We start from the raw sequence: 16231 nt of genomic DNA, 5'->3' as shown, positions 1-16231 counted from the left end.
GCCTCTAAAAGATAAAGTTTAAATAAAAGAAATACTGGCTTCTAGTAATTGCCAGGTCAGGTCAAAAGTGCCAGGAAGTTGTTTCAATTGTTAAATGCTATATTTATAAGTACAGATGGGGAAGATTGGTTTTTTGTTCCTTTGGACAGCATTAACAAGCTTCCTATTTTCCTGCATCCCAGACCCCACTCTTCCGAATGCTTTTGAAGAAGTATGAGACCGTTGCTTTCATGTTTCTTTTCCCCCTCCTGCCCTGTATCGGCTGAGAAGAAAAATGGATTTCCTAATGGGCTAAATTGAGAAGGAGAAGGGAAAATATGATTCAGAAACCAATCTTGCTGTCTGTCAAACTTAGTAAAATCATTTAAAGTGGCCTCATGTATGGATGCATGCAGATACCAAATTACTGTTTTGCTCAGTGCTTGCTTTTTTGGGTCACTAGGTTTGGAACGCTGTAGGCTTTATCCTTGAAATGAATCTCTAAGCCAAATGCAGAAGTTGTGTACTAAGTGTAATGGAGTTGGTAATTATACTGTAGCACAGCATAATTAATAACACAGAGTTATTTAAGTTCCACATGTGACCAAGAGGTGAGGTACTGAAAATGAGCATTTTATTTTGCAGGATTATTTTTATTTCCTTGTTGTAAATACAGCCCTGGATCCATCAAGAAAGCTGCTCACAGTAGGGTTCTCCAATGTTTTCATAGTCTGCTCTCTCCCACTGTTTCCGAAACAGCTATTCTTTGAGGTCTTTCTTGAGCACCTGTGCAAGAAAAAGGAAAAGCTGGTTTGGGATTTAGTTTCCTCTTCAGTGGGGAATGGGAATGACAGGATGGGAGGGGGGCAGAGGGATTAGTCCTTCTCACTATGGCACTAATGAAAGTGTGCTTCTCCATGAAAGAAATTTGTTCTACTTTGAAGTCAGTGGAAGGACTAATGATATGGAGGAGCTGACTAGCGATGTGTAACACCATGCAAATGTCTGTATTTTAATCTTTATGCTGAAAACAATTAGTGCCTTCTGTCTTGTCTTCCAAGGAGGCACTTTTCTGCCACCTGCTGTGGATATTGTTCCCAACATATCTCAAGTAGTACTTCTTCCTAACATAAAGACCTTTGGTCTGAGCATGGTCCCTGCAGGCATAAATTCCAGTATGTCCAACTTTACCCTACAGAAGAGGGTGTGAACAGGACTAACAATGTTCTGAAGGAAGCAAATTTCGAAAGGAGTTATTTTTCAGAGTCTTTCAGGTGTTTATTTTCTGTGGAGATAGCTTGTGCCAATCAGATGGGTTAAAGTTTTCTGGGACCACTAGATCCAGGAAAGAAACTCTTTCATACCAATTTTGAGGAAAATAATCTGAAGTAAAAGACTGTAAGAGGCACTACAATGCAAAGTGTACTAGTGGTGCTTCTGGAACACTGTGCTGCTTTGGCCAAATAGATGGATGCTTGCTGATTGTCACTTATTTAGTGACAATCCTCTGTTTCCTCCACCTCTTCCTTCCCTTTTGGAATAATTGTGGAATTACTTAATTTTTATTTTGCTTTTTGATAAAGGTACCAGGAACAGTTCACTCTGAACCTCTTTTAAAACAATTCTACTACATATCTATGTCCAGGGGGGATAGAGAGTGATTTTACCTATGTATAGATATACTACTTTTGGTTTTCTTAAAAAGTGAACTTCTGCAGTGAAGAAGGCTTCCTCTGAAAGCCTTGCTTCCTTTTTTCTAGTACAAATTCCAAATAATTCTATATTGAATTTAAACTCTCAGCTGGGCCTAAGTTCAAGCAGGTTTATGAAACTGTCTTTGTCACATAAAAAGCTTTAGGCAAGATTTTACAGTGTTTAAACTTCCCCCGCAATGGGGAAAGAAGAAGGAATTCAGAAAATCTAATTGCCTTAGTAAAAACTGAGCAGCCAAGGAGTATTTTGGAGTTAAAGCAATCAAAGAAAGATAACTCTTTTCCTTAAAGAACCATAGACCCTGTGCTGATGGAAACTATTGAAAAGTTTCATATAGTTTTTGCTAGGTTTTCTGCTTAGACTGGATTTCAGCAATCTCTTCTTTTTCCTGCCTTTTCTGTAGTGGACACATGATTCAATTCTTATTGATGACTATTTTTTGGAATACTACTTTCTCATGCATTTCTATATATGTTTTAAATACGTATTACGTTTGTAGTATTTGAACTGGGAGTGTGAGTGCCAATTTGAGTATGGAAAACATGCTTGTCTCAGGCTCTGAAACATTTGTTTTTCTTATAACCTGTAAATAATTCCACTTGATATTTTACTGGGAGTAGTTTGCCAGTGTTTAGACATTATGTACGTTTGTCTAGGACTCCTAGCAAGCTCTGTGTCAGAGAAATCACTCATTCCTGGAAGCTTCCACAAGCCTCAAAGGAACAGGGAGCAGATTTCAGGTGTTTATGGTCAGGAAAGCAAGGTCAGAAAGGAAACAAACAAACTTTAGCTTAGTTTCCTGTTGCTACTGATGTGAACATAGTGTGGTGCTGGGGAAAGGTAGTACACTTATAGAAGAGGCATCTTGCAGGTATCTGTCAGCTCATTGTTCCTGCCTGTAGTGCCCAGCCAAGTGGAATACAGAAATGGAGCTACCCTTCCCATCACAACAGAGAAACACACAAGTTGCTCTTAAAAATATCAACTGGGTTGTTGCACTTGAGGATGTACCCAGCAGTGAGGATATGTTTGAATAGTGGTGTGTTGTAGGGATTTATTCTCCATCTGGCAAGGAAGACAAGTGACTGCCTAAAGCCCTCCCTACAACCCAGACACTGGGAAGCTGAGAAGCAGATGGGAGTCTGCTCACCTGCAGCCCCACTGGGCCATATGCTGTCATTAGGGTCTTCAGCTGCTGTGAGAATAATGACTTCAGCCTCTTGCTGCCACCTGACAAATCACTGCTGTAGGTTATTCTCATTGAACTTGGCTTGCTGGCCACCATGGAAGCTACTTTCCTTCTGCAGAAGGGGCAGAGAGCAGTGACATCTCATGCAGTCTTGGTTATGCCATGTTTCCCTTCAGGTTCTGTACCACTTTTCTATTGAAATTTTACTCCAAGCTCTTGATCATGGCTGGGAGAGTTACCAACTGTACCAGCACTCCTGTGTTATGTGCTCTGAGGTCTCTGTCTGGGCATCTTGTAGGAGCTCCTCCAGGCCTGGAGCCAGGTATGTGTGCTCAGCAGTGGGTGTATGGCCATCCCACTGTGCTCCAGGAGCTTGCATTAGCTGGGAGCACTGCTGTGCTGCTGGCTGGTACACACACAGTCCAGAGAGTGAGTCTGCAACTTTTCTGCCTCTGGGGCTCTTCAATTAATAGAAGTGATACAGATATGATGCAGCCAGTTTTCCCAATTGAAACTATTTTTAAGACATTATAACAACTTCTGCAAAAAATTCCTGATTGCTCTTCAGGATGTGAATGTCCTGTTTTCCAGGAAGGTCACTAAATTGAGACCATTAATTTAAGGTCTCTTTTTTTCTCTGACCATTGATTTAATAATTCCTTTCCCCTCTAAGCATCGTTAATGGGTACAATTTTCATACTGCTCTCTTGGAGATGACTGTTTGCCACCTGTTTTTCAAACCAGACAGCAGAGAGATTGTGGTTTTGCCTTACAGAACTAGAGCTAAAAATTCAAGCTGCTACCAGAGGCATAGCAAAACATCTCGTCATGCGTGGGGTATTCCCTTTTGTTGTGGCTGAAACCAGGACACCCTTCCATCACACAACCTATCTTGCCACAACTCAGCTGCATTGACTAACAATGGCTTTTGAGAGGAGCTGTCATGTATGGCCCCCCTCTCCATGGTGTCTGTTCCCCCATCACCCCAGTTCTCTGCGGCCCTGCCTGTTTCCATGTGTACCAGACTGAACTCATTTGCTTTGCCATGAATTCTTAGCACTGGGGACAGACACATGTGGTGATGCATGGTGCATAGCTCATATTATATGCAGAAATGTAAACCCCTGCTGCTGTCATGATTCCTCAGATTAAATGTTCACCAGTCCAATTAAAGCATATGTCCACACAGCTTGCAATTTCAAGATTACAAACTCTGTTCACAGATAGAGAAACCTAATGCTCATCCACTCCTCTAAATGTTAAACATCTGAAAACGTTTGTGTAGCTGTCTAACACAATTGTAAATGTCCTGAACTTCCCAGATTTCACTCTAGCTGCCAGTAAGTAATTCAGATCCTGCTTATGACTGGGATGAAGGCAGGAGTGATAAAAGGGGAGATTCCACTGTTGTCTTGAGAACAGTGAGTACTGCTAGAAGCAGTGACGAATGTGAACATTTCAAAAAGCAAACCTTGCTATACAGTGCATACCTGCTGAGCATCACTAAAGGAACAGAGCTGTCCATCCACAGGCTGGTTCTTTTGCCCCCTCCTGATTGCTGGGTGTGACAGTCTTGTATCTCTTCTACTCCCAAACTTTATGATAAAGGCACTGCAGTAGCTTTTGTGGGCTGTAAGGTGCCAAATGGGAGCTAGAATACAAATTTTATCATGGCTCACTATAAGTCGTCACTGAAAAGTCTGAATATCTTATTTCCCGCTCTTATTAGAAACAGTATAGCAAAACTGATTAGCAAACAAAACTGATATAGCAAACAAAAATTTTCATTTGAACTTGATGAGAGCCCCAATTTAGCAAATCCATGAGTCTCAATTCTCCACCAACTTTACGCCTTTGCAGAGATATCGTCTATGGCGATACCTCACTAGTTCCTTGTTGCTGTATTTACCATGTACTGCAATCTGATGGTATTGCCACCACACTGTCTATGGGTGCTGGATTTCTGACACAGCAGCATCACAGACCTGCTGGCTGAAGTACTGACTTGATTGCCTGCCTTCCCTCTAAGGAGAAAGTTTATAGCCTACTGCCTATTTGTAACATGGCAGTTTAGAAATGCCAGAGACTGGAAATTGGACCAAATGTGCCATTCATAGAGTTACAAATGGGAATCATTTAACACTAAAAACATCTCCTGCTTTTCCTCCACTCTCTCTTTTCTAAAGGTCAAGATATTTGTATAGAAACATTAAGCCAGCTGTAGAGAGGTTGCAAGACCATTCCAGCTACATGATGATGTGATTTTTATCTCCCACCCTAACACAGAATGTCAGTCATAATTAGTGTTACACATAAATTTCTCACTGGGATGCAGGATTCACATGATTAGGAACTAAACTATGTAAAGTGCTGCTCTTCTGACTCTGTAGTTTCAATTAACAGATTCAGCGGTGAAAAACCACAGTGAGAGATAATGGCTGAGCTCAGAGAGGTTATCTTTTTTATAGCAGTTGTCATCTTAAATGAGAAAACACAAACGAAAGAGGGTTTTGTTAAGCTGACTAAGGAAATAGCTGCCACGGGTAGTGTGTCAGCAGGAAAAGCATGATCAGGACAAAATCCTTTCCATGGCCTTGGTCACTGCTATAATCACCTTAATCCCTGATGAGTATGGTGATGATGTGCAGTACCAGCCTGCTGTAGCCCAGCTCTGTTTCGTTGATGAAGCATGTAAGCTGATTATTACTGGTCTGATCAGTGCTCTTGCCAATGAAGAAACCTTCGTTACTATACAGCAAAGCATAAGAAAGCCAGAAGATGAAATAAATACTGCACAGTACTGGACAGAGACAGAAATCCACCACTGTAGTCCAGGAAAGTGACTCTGGATTTCTTCCTTTTCTTTCAAGAGGCCTTAGTGCTCCAGAATCCCATCCTACGAAATATTCAAGGGATAGAGTATTTAAAGGAGTAAAGAAAAAAACCACAAAAAGCTTCAATTATGGGGCTGGCATTAGCATTAGAAAAGTAGATCTGCCTGGGGCAGGAGACTGTCAGCAGTGGCAAGGCACATGGACATGCTCCATGCTTGCTTTGTGTGAATTTTGGGGAGCTGTGTGGGGTAACTACCATAAAGAGATATTGCTATGAAACTGACTCACTGTTGGAAATGGTGAAAATGGTGAAATGATCGTAAAATCTGTCTAAAAAAGCCTTATCTTATGGAGGAACAAAGGCATTCTACTTGTCATGGCTGTTTTCAAGTATGGTGTTCTATAAGGGGTCAGGAACATCATCCTGCCATTTCTGTTTCTCTCTTTTCCTTTAGGAGACCAGGACTGTGCTGGCTGGAGGGAAGGGATATTAATATCTTCCAGTTATTAAGTTGCTTAATCTAACTATATGAGTTAAAAGGCTATGCAAGTGTGCAAGTGTACAGATGGTGTCTGTGTGCTATTTGTAAGGTTTTAGACCAGCAGGGAAGAATTAGGAATAGTTTCTGGTTCAATAGACTCCTGACTACGCACACAAGTAGGCTTTGGATATCTCTGCCTTGAAAAATCACTTGTAGGCTGAATGTTAGAATGAGAAGGAGCAGAAGAGTAATAAACAATCCCATTTTCCCTCAATGTTTTAATCACTGATGCACAGTGATCTTCAGCAATGTCACCTAGTACTGGCACAGAGTAATTTTTGTGTATGCAGATAGCTCAGAACTTTGGCTGTTCACATCTTTCAGTATTAGAGCTCATTTGCATCTGTAACTGTTCACCTTGATGATTGCTCTCTGTCACATGCTCAGAGTGGTCTGCAGTTCCCAGTCTGCATCACCTGGCCCCTCTGGCTGATGTTCAGGCTATCTTCAAGCAGAATGCCTATGAAATAAGGTTATAAAATGAAAGATTTCTCTGCTTTCAACAAGGATATGCAACTGTTGTGTTCAGGAGACAGATGAGTTTTGATTTCACTTTTGATTTTTAATGACAACAAATAATTGAAAAAGAAAAATTATTTTTAAAAACTGTAATTGCTTACAATTTACAGCAAGGACTGAACTGCTCTTTTCCAGCTTGTCTCTGGTTGTACTGGTCCTTACTGGATGGTTGAACCTGGTTACCAGCTATTCTTGAAAGGCCGTCAGCTCTCAAAGCAGACCCCTAGCACTTCTTCCCCTTCATTCAGTGGGAATTAAACCAGATATCTCTGGGGATAGTGAGAGCTGGATGGATTTTCTTCCTCAGTCTGAGCTTTTTGTATGGTAATGCAGAGAGTGTGGAGAGTGTTAAAACAAAATTTCTTAATCACATCTTTCCTGACTGGTTTGAAGGGTCAACCATAATATGGGAGAGCAGAACTAAAGTTACAGGTAGAGAGCTGCTTTCATTTGAAAGTAGCATCATTAAAAAAAAAAAAAAAAAAAAAGAAGGAAAAAAAAAAAAAAAAGAAAAAAGAGAAAAAGTATTAAACATCTGATATAGATTTTGGAAAGATAGAAGTAAATGTGAGTTCTAGTACTTTTGCAAGGAGTTGTATCAAACAAACCCTTTCAAGCAGACAGCATAATGACCTATTAGAGAAACACAATGTCACTTGTAGGTGGCTAGAAGTACAAAGTAGGAAGATGATAGTGTCACTAAATGCTTTTTCCAAATTGCAAGGATGGGTCTTCACTGAAATATTTGCTGGCTGAGTAAGGATGCAAGTGCAGATAGATGGGGGCAGGAGGAGATAGTCTTTTCCCCAAAAGGATGTCTTCTGTCTCTTCATCTTTATTCTGACTCAAGCATCCAAAATTAAAATGGGTTCTTTACTGACGCTTTAACACCATTCGGCTATGAATAGATACCCAGTGACCATAGAGAAGTGTCCATGTTTGTTTCTCTCTCCCTTTAAAGCAGTGTCCAAAAAGCTATAATAATGCTGTCATTTTGTGGGAGGAAAAAATATCAGCAACAAATTTTGTTTTTTTGGAGTATGGGGGAATTTTTTTAGCTGTTTTATTTTGGTGGCACTATAGAAAATCAGGCATATCTATAAGGTGTGCTGCAAAATGCAGTGTAGGTTGGGGATGTCTATGCTAATTTTAAAGGACTCAACTTGAAAAATCAGGAGTTATCTAGCTGTCACTGTACAGTGCTCTGCACTGACTCATATTGTCATGTTATTCAGGCAAACTACTCGTCAAGAGTTAACTCGGTAAGTGCATCGCCTTAGCAACCAGAATATTAACACACTACAGCAGCAAAGTATAGCCAGTTTATACTTTGATTTCAGGCACAGGAGTTTGAGGTGGTGATATATGTGCTGTAGTGCTGTGCAGGATTGGGATAAAAAAAGTAATGGTAAAGCTAAAGAAGCACCAAATGTAATATTTATTGTGTATCTAATGCTTAGGCAGTTCTGGTTACTGGAGTGATTTCAAAGAGAAAAAAAAAAAAAAGTGAAAATAATGCATGAGCCAGAATATATGGGCAGATCACTCCTTATTCTCTTTCCACTTCTTTGCCTAACCTTCGTTAATTTTACATTTTATTCCTTCATGAAAAAAACCTATCATGAGCTTTTTAGTGTCCCTTTTTTTTTTCCTGTCATTCACACGTTTCATCCAATATGCAAAACATATTGCCTAAATGGAAAATACTTTTAAAGCAGCAAAGATGTAGCAACTGGCAGATACCTGGCAGAGCACAATCTAAGAGCATAAACTGACTTATATGACTGAATATAAGCCCTTAATATGACTGAAAGACAAAGTTTAAGTTTTAGATGACTCAGTATTTTTCTACATATGGATCTGAAAAAACACTATGAAATGCAACATTTATTATTATCCATCCAGAACAGCCCTGATTCACCTTATTTTATTGCTTTCTGCAGCTGTAGGTACTTCCTGAATCCCCGTATGCCCCAAAAGTACTTTAAATAAGACACTGTCTGAACTAAGAACAAACAGCTATGTTCCATCTCTGGACAGACTGTTCCTTTCCACGCACATGACCCATTATTACCATCTCCAGCCTTGGCACAGGGATGTGAATGTGACTGACTTCCACTCATGTAGGGTGCAGAGAACTAGTTTTGCTTCAAACTGTTATCTCTAATTTTGAATTCAAATGTAAATCAAAATGGGTGTGAGCAAACTCTAGAGCACCCTAATGGCTGGTCTAAATCCATATATAGAATAGCTTCACAGAACTCCTCTGATGATCAGCTGTGGGACAGCTTTATTGTGGGGGTGCTGAAATGGTATCATAGGTTTCTTAGTTGTAGGTTTGATGTGATTTGGACTTTAACCCTAGCCTGGTAAAGTTCCTGTCTTGGATTGTGCTTATCAGAGGTTGATAAGAGTTGCCAAGACAACTCTAATCCTCTGCCCTGGGTTTCGATCATCCTATTGTATTTTCCCCCATCCCATTGTGTTTCTCCCCCACATGTCCACCATCCCCCAGGCCCCAGAACCTTCAGGAGAGGTGTCTGACAGTGATTGGTGGGTCTCACAGGACCACATCCCAAATTCACCTGATTTGTTAATGTTGTGTATTGCATTTTGACCTTACCCACCTGGCCTTGTTTGATTGGTCTTGTAACTTGTGTCCACCCCCGAGATTCTGGGGGAAGAAAAACCCCCTGCAAGACAGGCCGGGAGTCACTCCCCAGAGGCACAGGCCTGGAACCAGGGGCTGCCCCTGAGTTACCCGAATAAAATCTTTCTCCCTGAGCCTGGAGTGTCCCCTCTTTCGAACCACGGCCGAGACAGCTAAGGCAAAAGCACTGTGGAGCCAAAGACCCACGCAAAGGTACTGTTGGACGTATCAGAGCTAGCAGGGTGGCCCAGCCGACGCTGAGCTGACCTGAGAGACAGATACGCGAAGCAACACTTTATGTTACAATTCTGTTTTGCCCAGGTCTTCTGAGTTATGTCGTAAAAAACTTGCTCTGGCATTATATCATCATAGCAAAAGTCTTTCTTTACCTCTATGAAACAGCTCTTTGTTTATCCTGATATTATACATCTGAAGGCTGGGATCATACCTGTAATTTCATTTAAATAAAAATTTAAGTATGATTTTAATAATATTCTTCCAGTGTTTCTTGTTCACTCCAGTCTTACACTCAAAAGGGAAGTCTTGAATTCTGTTGTGTGAAGTCTGACTTGGTCTATGCAATAGGGACCTAAAGAAAAGCCTGCTTAAAAAATATCTTGTATACTATGTTTGTGTCATATATCTAATGCTCTTTTGACAGCCTCTTTAATATTGTGTTCTGGTGATACCCACAGAATGCCAGGCAGTTTGACAAACCTGTATAACATTGTCACTGAGATGCAGATTTACACATGGAAGCAGATGGTAAACCAGCTAGCAGTTCAAGGAGACAGGCATCAGGAAATTACAGCAGTGGCAGAAATTAAACACTTAGTTCCAGTGGCCCAGTTTCTTAAGTGACGTGAATTTCTATATGTGATGGACACTGTATCATGAAAAAAGGAAAAATGGGACTAGATATGGCATGTTATAGTTGCTCTTTTAAAATAACCTGGTCCCTAGGCACTAAATTTCCTGAAATAAAGTCTCTCCAGAGGTTAAAGTGGAAAAAGAACAACAAAAAAACCCAACAAAACCCCCAAGAAACTGAAACAAACCTAACCAAGTCTAAATTCTGATTTTTTTTTTTTCTTTGAAAAATTTTGTCCGCTGCCAAATTCTTTAACTTTTCCACAAATATGACTTGCTACTTTGCTCTTGTGGGTAACACTGAATGTGCGACCCAGAGGGACTCACTTCTGGGAGGCTGAAGGTAGAATAAGGAAGTCCTTGTGGTGGGTTAGAGAAGCAATTTGATGGATGAAGAAATTACTGCCCCTACCAGCATAAAATGTCTGGAGGTGCATGCAGTTGGCTCATAAGCTAAGAGTAAAAAAAAATGTTTCATACAGGTTTTCCAGCTCACCTGATTTTACATCTTAGATAAGACATCTGTTACAACAAAGGCTGTGTTCTAAAAGTAATATAGGCAGATCCTGAAGGAAACAGTTGACTTCTTCTGTTTTACTTTATGTGTAGCTCTTTCCAGGACGGAGGAGAGGGTAAAGAAACTCCTCTCATGCCTCTCTAAGTAGCAAGGACCCTGTCTTTCATTATTTTGTCTCTCAAAAACCTCTTATTTGCCTCATTTGTGCATCTTCAGAGAGAAAAGAAGGTCACACTGCTTACTCAATTCCTGCAAGTGCATATGGTGTACATGTCCTTTTTACCGTGTAGGGCAAAGCAGTATTTGGCAGGTGTTGATGGCCAGCATCTGTGTTTGTGAAGCAAACTGTTGCCTTATGTGCCTCTTGTCAGGTATACTCTGGAAGAAAACTCACCTGTTTTCATTCAAGTGAAAATAAAGGCTGGGGAGAAAAGATTGGGGATGGGGAGAAATGAGTGGGAGGAGGGTGTAGAGGAGTAAATTGCATTTACTTGATTGTCAAGGCAGGTGGAAGGAATAGAAATTTGAAGGAGTGGTGCTTCAGATTTCAAGCCGTCTTTCTCACCTACAACTCTGGAAGCAGTATGAGCCTTCAACCAGCTTGGATGATTTGTCTAATGACATTCAGACCACAAATTCAATGGAAATGCTCTGCTTTATACTAATCCTGTAAAAATCTGGCTAAGACTAATTGAACTTTTTATTTTGGGTTCAGCAGAAAGAAAATACCCAGATGTTTTGGGCTTAGCATAAAGTTGAACAATGCTGCATTGTTGAATAAACAGGGATAGTTCCTTCAAGCATGATGCTGTTAAATTTTTGTTTGTTTGTATGGATATTTTTTAGAAAATAATTTGATTGATGTGAACAGCTTATTTTTTCTCTTTTCTCACCCAGTACTTAGTGGGTGGCTATAGAAGACCTGTTTCACTATTTATAGAAAAGACAGTAATCCTGATTCTGGGATTCTAAACAGCAGTTCTGCCCATGGCCTGGAAACAAGGGTCAGATTATGGACCAGCACAGCTGTGATTTTATCGGTTTCAGTTTTACAGAAGTATTAAAATTGAATGCTTTGTAGACCATCTACTTAACATGGGTGTTAGATTTGCTGAAATTATTGCCTGTTTCTGGTCCCTTTTATGACTTCCACAATTTGATACATGTTCCTACTATGACAACTCTTTCTAATATGAATGTCTGGCTTGCAATGAACCCTGAAGGTTCAGGTTCCATACATTAACCCACATTCTGAGAGCAATGGCTCTTCTGGAAGATCTCAAAGCACACCACATGGCTAATTAGTTATAAAGAACTACTTATGCTCCTGGAAGTGTCTCTTAGATCCTTTGACAAAGACATGTGATTGCTGTCAGAAATTCCTTAGAAAGTAGTATCAATTTAGTAAACAATGCTGTTGGTAATGTCAAACAATTTCAGTATTATAAAGCCTTGGTAATTCCCTCCCCTTCACAGATCCAGTATATGCTTTTCCATGAGGCTAGTTTGCTTTAAAAAGAAATTACATAAAGAAGTATAAAATGCTAAGTCTGCTTGAAATTAGTGCATCCTGGTAAATATTATCCTTATGTGTCTTGATTGAGAACTAAAAGAAATGATAGGTCTGTGTCAAGTTAGCTTTGCTGCTGATAACTGTCTGTAAGTACTGAAAGATTTTTGGGGGTAAATGCCATGGAAAGGTGCAGAAAACCCCTTTTATTTTTAAATGATTTAATTATTTTCCCTAGCAAGAAATGAGGAACATACTTTCTACAGAAATAGGTACTTATTATTCAAAATAATAAGTACTTATTCAAAAATATTCTAAATAATTCAATATTCAAAATATTGAAAATATTCAAAATAATAAGTACTTATTCAAAACCTAGAAATGCTTATAGTGGAAAAAATCCCAGTAGACCATCTGAGTTGCATAGAAAAATTGATTATGGGTCAATCAGAGTTAACAGGACATTTTGACTGTACTTCCTAGGGGTGTGGTGGTTTTTGTTTGTTTGTTTTTTATGTTTGTTTGTTTGTTTGTTTGTTTTTCCAGGGATTGATCTACTCTGGAACTGTGGGTGTGTATGAGAAAACTTTGTTTCAAAAGCATACCCACTGAAATTCATAGCTCTAAGCTGAATCATGGATTTCTGATTACCAGTGACATGGATTTATGAATTCATTATCTTCATTTAATCATACAGAAAAAACCCTCCTAATCTGTGTGGTTCACAGCTTCAGCTTTTCATCACAAACTAAGACTGATACAAAGCTAAAATTCTTGAAATAATAATCTTTTGAGAGTTTGCCAATGAGAATGGTTTCCAATCAGATTATCAGCTTTGCCAAACATGCTAATATATTAGCTTAATATTTAATAAGAAGAAAATGCTTCTGTGCATGTTCTTTTATTGGAAAATTAGTTGCTTTGAAATATGATTTTGCTTGATACCTGTTCTCTTTTCAACGTTTCCGCCAGTTTTATTAAAAAATGTCAAGATACTCTATCTAATCAGGTGGCTGTTTCTAGCTGTGCTTTTCGAAAAAACTCTGTTTTCACATCTATTTCTTCTTTTATCTCTGAAAGCAAGCAGTTGCTGTCTAAAGTTCTCATGCATGCTACATGGAATGTGTGTATCTAAAACCTATATTTATTAGTCCCAATAGGATACATTTGGAACTCAGTAGTCTTCAGAATTTCTCTAGCAAAAATTATATTATTTACATACATCTTTTATGTTTACCATTACTCTGATTCTCTTTTCTATAGAATTAGGGAGATGTCTGTAGTTCCTCACTGCATGGAAGAACAGAAACACTTAATCTCTTCTACAGTCCATCTGTGTAGCATGAGATATCTGCCTAGGCTGTGGGGACCTCTGCACAGCATAGCAGAGAGCCAGCCTGAGCTAGATCAAAGATTTGTTTGGCCCAGCATCCTGCCTCTGACAGTGCTAAAATGCCAGAGAGCAAGAGAAGAACAAACTCAGCCTTCAAGGGCTTTACAAGCAGCAACACTGAATACAGCAGGATGATCACATCTTTTCACTGGCTAGTCCTGCTGTGTTTGATGCAGCCCAGGGTGGAGTTTGGTCTTCGAGCTGCCAGGGCACACAGACTGCTCACTGAGCCTGCTGCTTGTCCCTTTCTGGGCCACACAATTTAAGAAGGATGTGAAAGTCCATGAATGCATCCAGAGGAGTGCAAAAAAAGTGGTGAAAGGGGTGGGAGGAATCTCCTATGTGGACCACTTGTGACCTTTGGTCTTGTTTGGTTTGGAGAAAGGAGCCTGATGGTCAACCTCATTGCTGCTCTCTACGGCAATCTGAGAAGGGGAAGTGGAGAGGAAGATGCTGAACTCTTCTCCCTGGAATCCAGTGGAGGATGCATGGAAACAATTCAAAGCTGTGCCAAGACAGGCTTAGACTGGATGTTATGAAACATTTCTCTACTAACCAGGAGATCTAACAGTGGAAAAGGCTTCCTAGAGATCGGATTGGGATCCCAAGACTGTCAGTGTTTTAGAGGCATTCAGACAATGCTCTTAGTAATATGCTTTGACCTCTGATCAGCCCTCAGCTGGTCAGGCAGTTGGATTAGATGATCATTGTAAGTCCCTTCCAAGTGAAACAGTCTATTCTAATCTAGTCTAGTCTAGCATTTTTAGCATAGAGGTTCTATGCATTTGTACTGTCTCAGTGGATTCACCCATGAACTTACCCAGTCATTTTCTCACATTCGGTGTAAAATTTTAATTTATCACATACCATAGTATATTCTATATCTTCACTACCTGCTATGTGAAGAATCAGGCCCTTCTGAACAGTGTAAATTATGCAACTAGTAACTGTCACAGCTTCAGAGCTGCCTACCAGCTAGCTTGCTCTGGCCACAATATGATGGAGGTTTTGGCAGGTCTGGACCCCAGGCTGGAGAGTGATCAGCGGCGTGGAAGAAAGAGTGGACACTTGCTTGGGTTTGACCAGGCTTTATTCCTGTCCTGGGAGCTGCCCACGTGCAAGTGCCAGGCTCCAGGCTTCTGGCTTCCCCTTAAGAACCCAGAACCAACAGCAGGGGAGAGAGGGTGTGACCCAGAACAGGAGAACTTAACAGAACAAAGGAAAAAGTTGTTGTCCCCTCACCCAAACCGAATCCCAGAGCTTTCTTCTCAGAAGTTTCCAGATCTAACAAGGTGATTGACAGGGTCCCACAGGGAGGAGATCATCAGGGGGTTTGGGGAGGGGGTTGTTAGGAATAAACCATTATCAACAAATAATAAAACATAACAAAAACAATAGAGAACTTCAGAAAACTCAAATGCACATCACAATAGGTAACTTTATTGAAGGTCTGAAGCGCTCATATTGGTAGGAGAAGGGAGCAATCAATTCCTGTCTATCTATTCCTATCATTATACACAGGTTTTATAGACATCTGCCATATCCTACTTTGTTTGGATTTGTTTGCATATATTTTTTTTTTTCTTTCTTTCTTTTAGCAGCTATTGCACATTTTAAAACCTTCTCTGAACTCCCTCTGGAGGGAAAAAGAAGGCCACTTGTTGCATGTAGTGTTCAGACACAATCATGCACAATTTGTGAATGTTGGCATCCATTTTGTGATTTAGTCCTTTCTTAGTAATTGTTATTTTTTGCTTGTCTAACCACTACTGTGCAGTGAGTTGATAGTAATCTCAAGAGCACTTTCTGATGGTTGGAAACCCATTGTTCCATATCTGAACATAGGACTGTTTTCCCCATGTTGTTTTAACTCTCATAAAGATATTTTATTTCTCAGCAACTTCATGAGAAATCTCAGATGTGGTTCCTTTTGTTCTAAGGGCTGAAAGTCAACCATAGGAGAAAATCAGAGAGGAATCCTTAAGGGCACAAGAACTGTTTAAGCTGGTTTCATATTCTGTAACCTCCAAGGGGCATCACATTATAAAGTCTGTACTTTACATTTGTTTTTTTTTCCTCCTCTCAAAACTCTGAACTTCTGTTATGCATCTATGACACTAAATGGTGCCTATGGGCAGCTGTCAATCTTTTGCTGCATGTTCGTGTATTAAATTTTATGTACTGTTAGAGGTGAAATGATGCCATTAAGAGTAAGCAGTCTTCCTCCAGTATAATGGTTACAAAACTCTGAAAAACAAGGAAGGAAAATGAATATTTGAAAGAGATACAGGATTTAGGTTGTGCTAGCAAAATCTCTGCTGAACATTCAATCACATCCACCTATCTCTCTGTTCTTTTTAATGGCTAGGCCTTCTGAAATTGGCATTCTGTATTGCATTGAGCCTTGCCCTGTAGAACAGCTTTTGTGTAAATGATAAATTTTGTATGTGTAATGTCAACAAATCTGGAAAATAAGCTATCATTTTGAGAAAGATAGACACACCAAGTTGCCAGG

The sequence above is a fragment of the Zosterops lateralis genome, assembly GCF_965231275.1.
Source record: "Zosterops lateralis genome assembly, chromosome: 1".
Taxonomy (NCBI): domain Eukaryota; kingdom Metazoa; phylum Chordata; class Aves; order Passeriformes; family Zosteropidae; genus Zosterops; species Zosterops lateralis.
Note: the sequence above shows the minus strand (reverse complement) of the source record.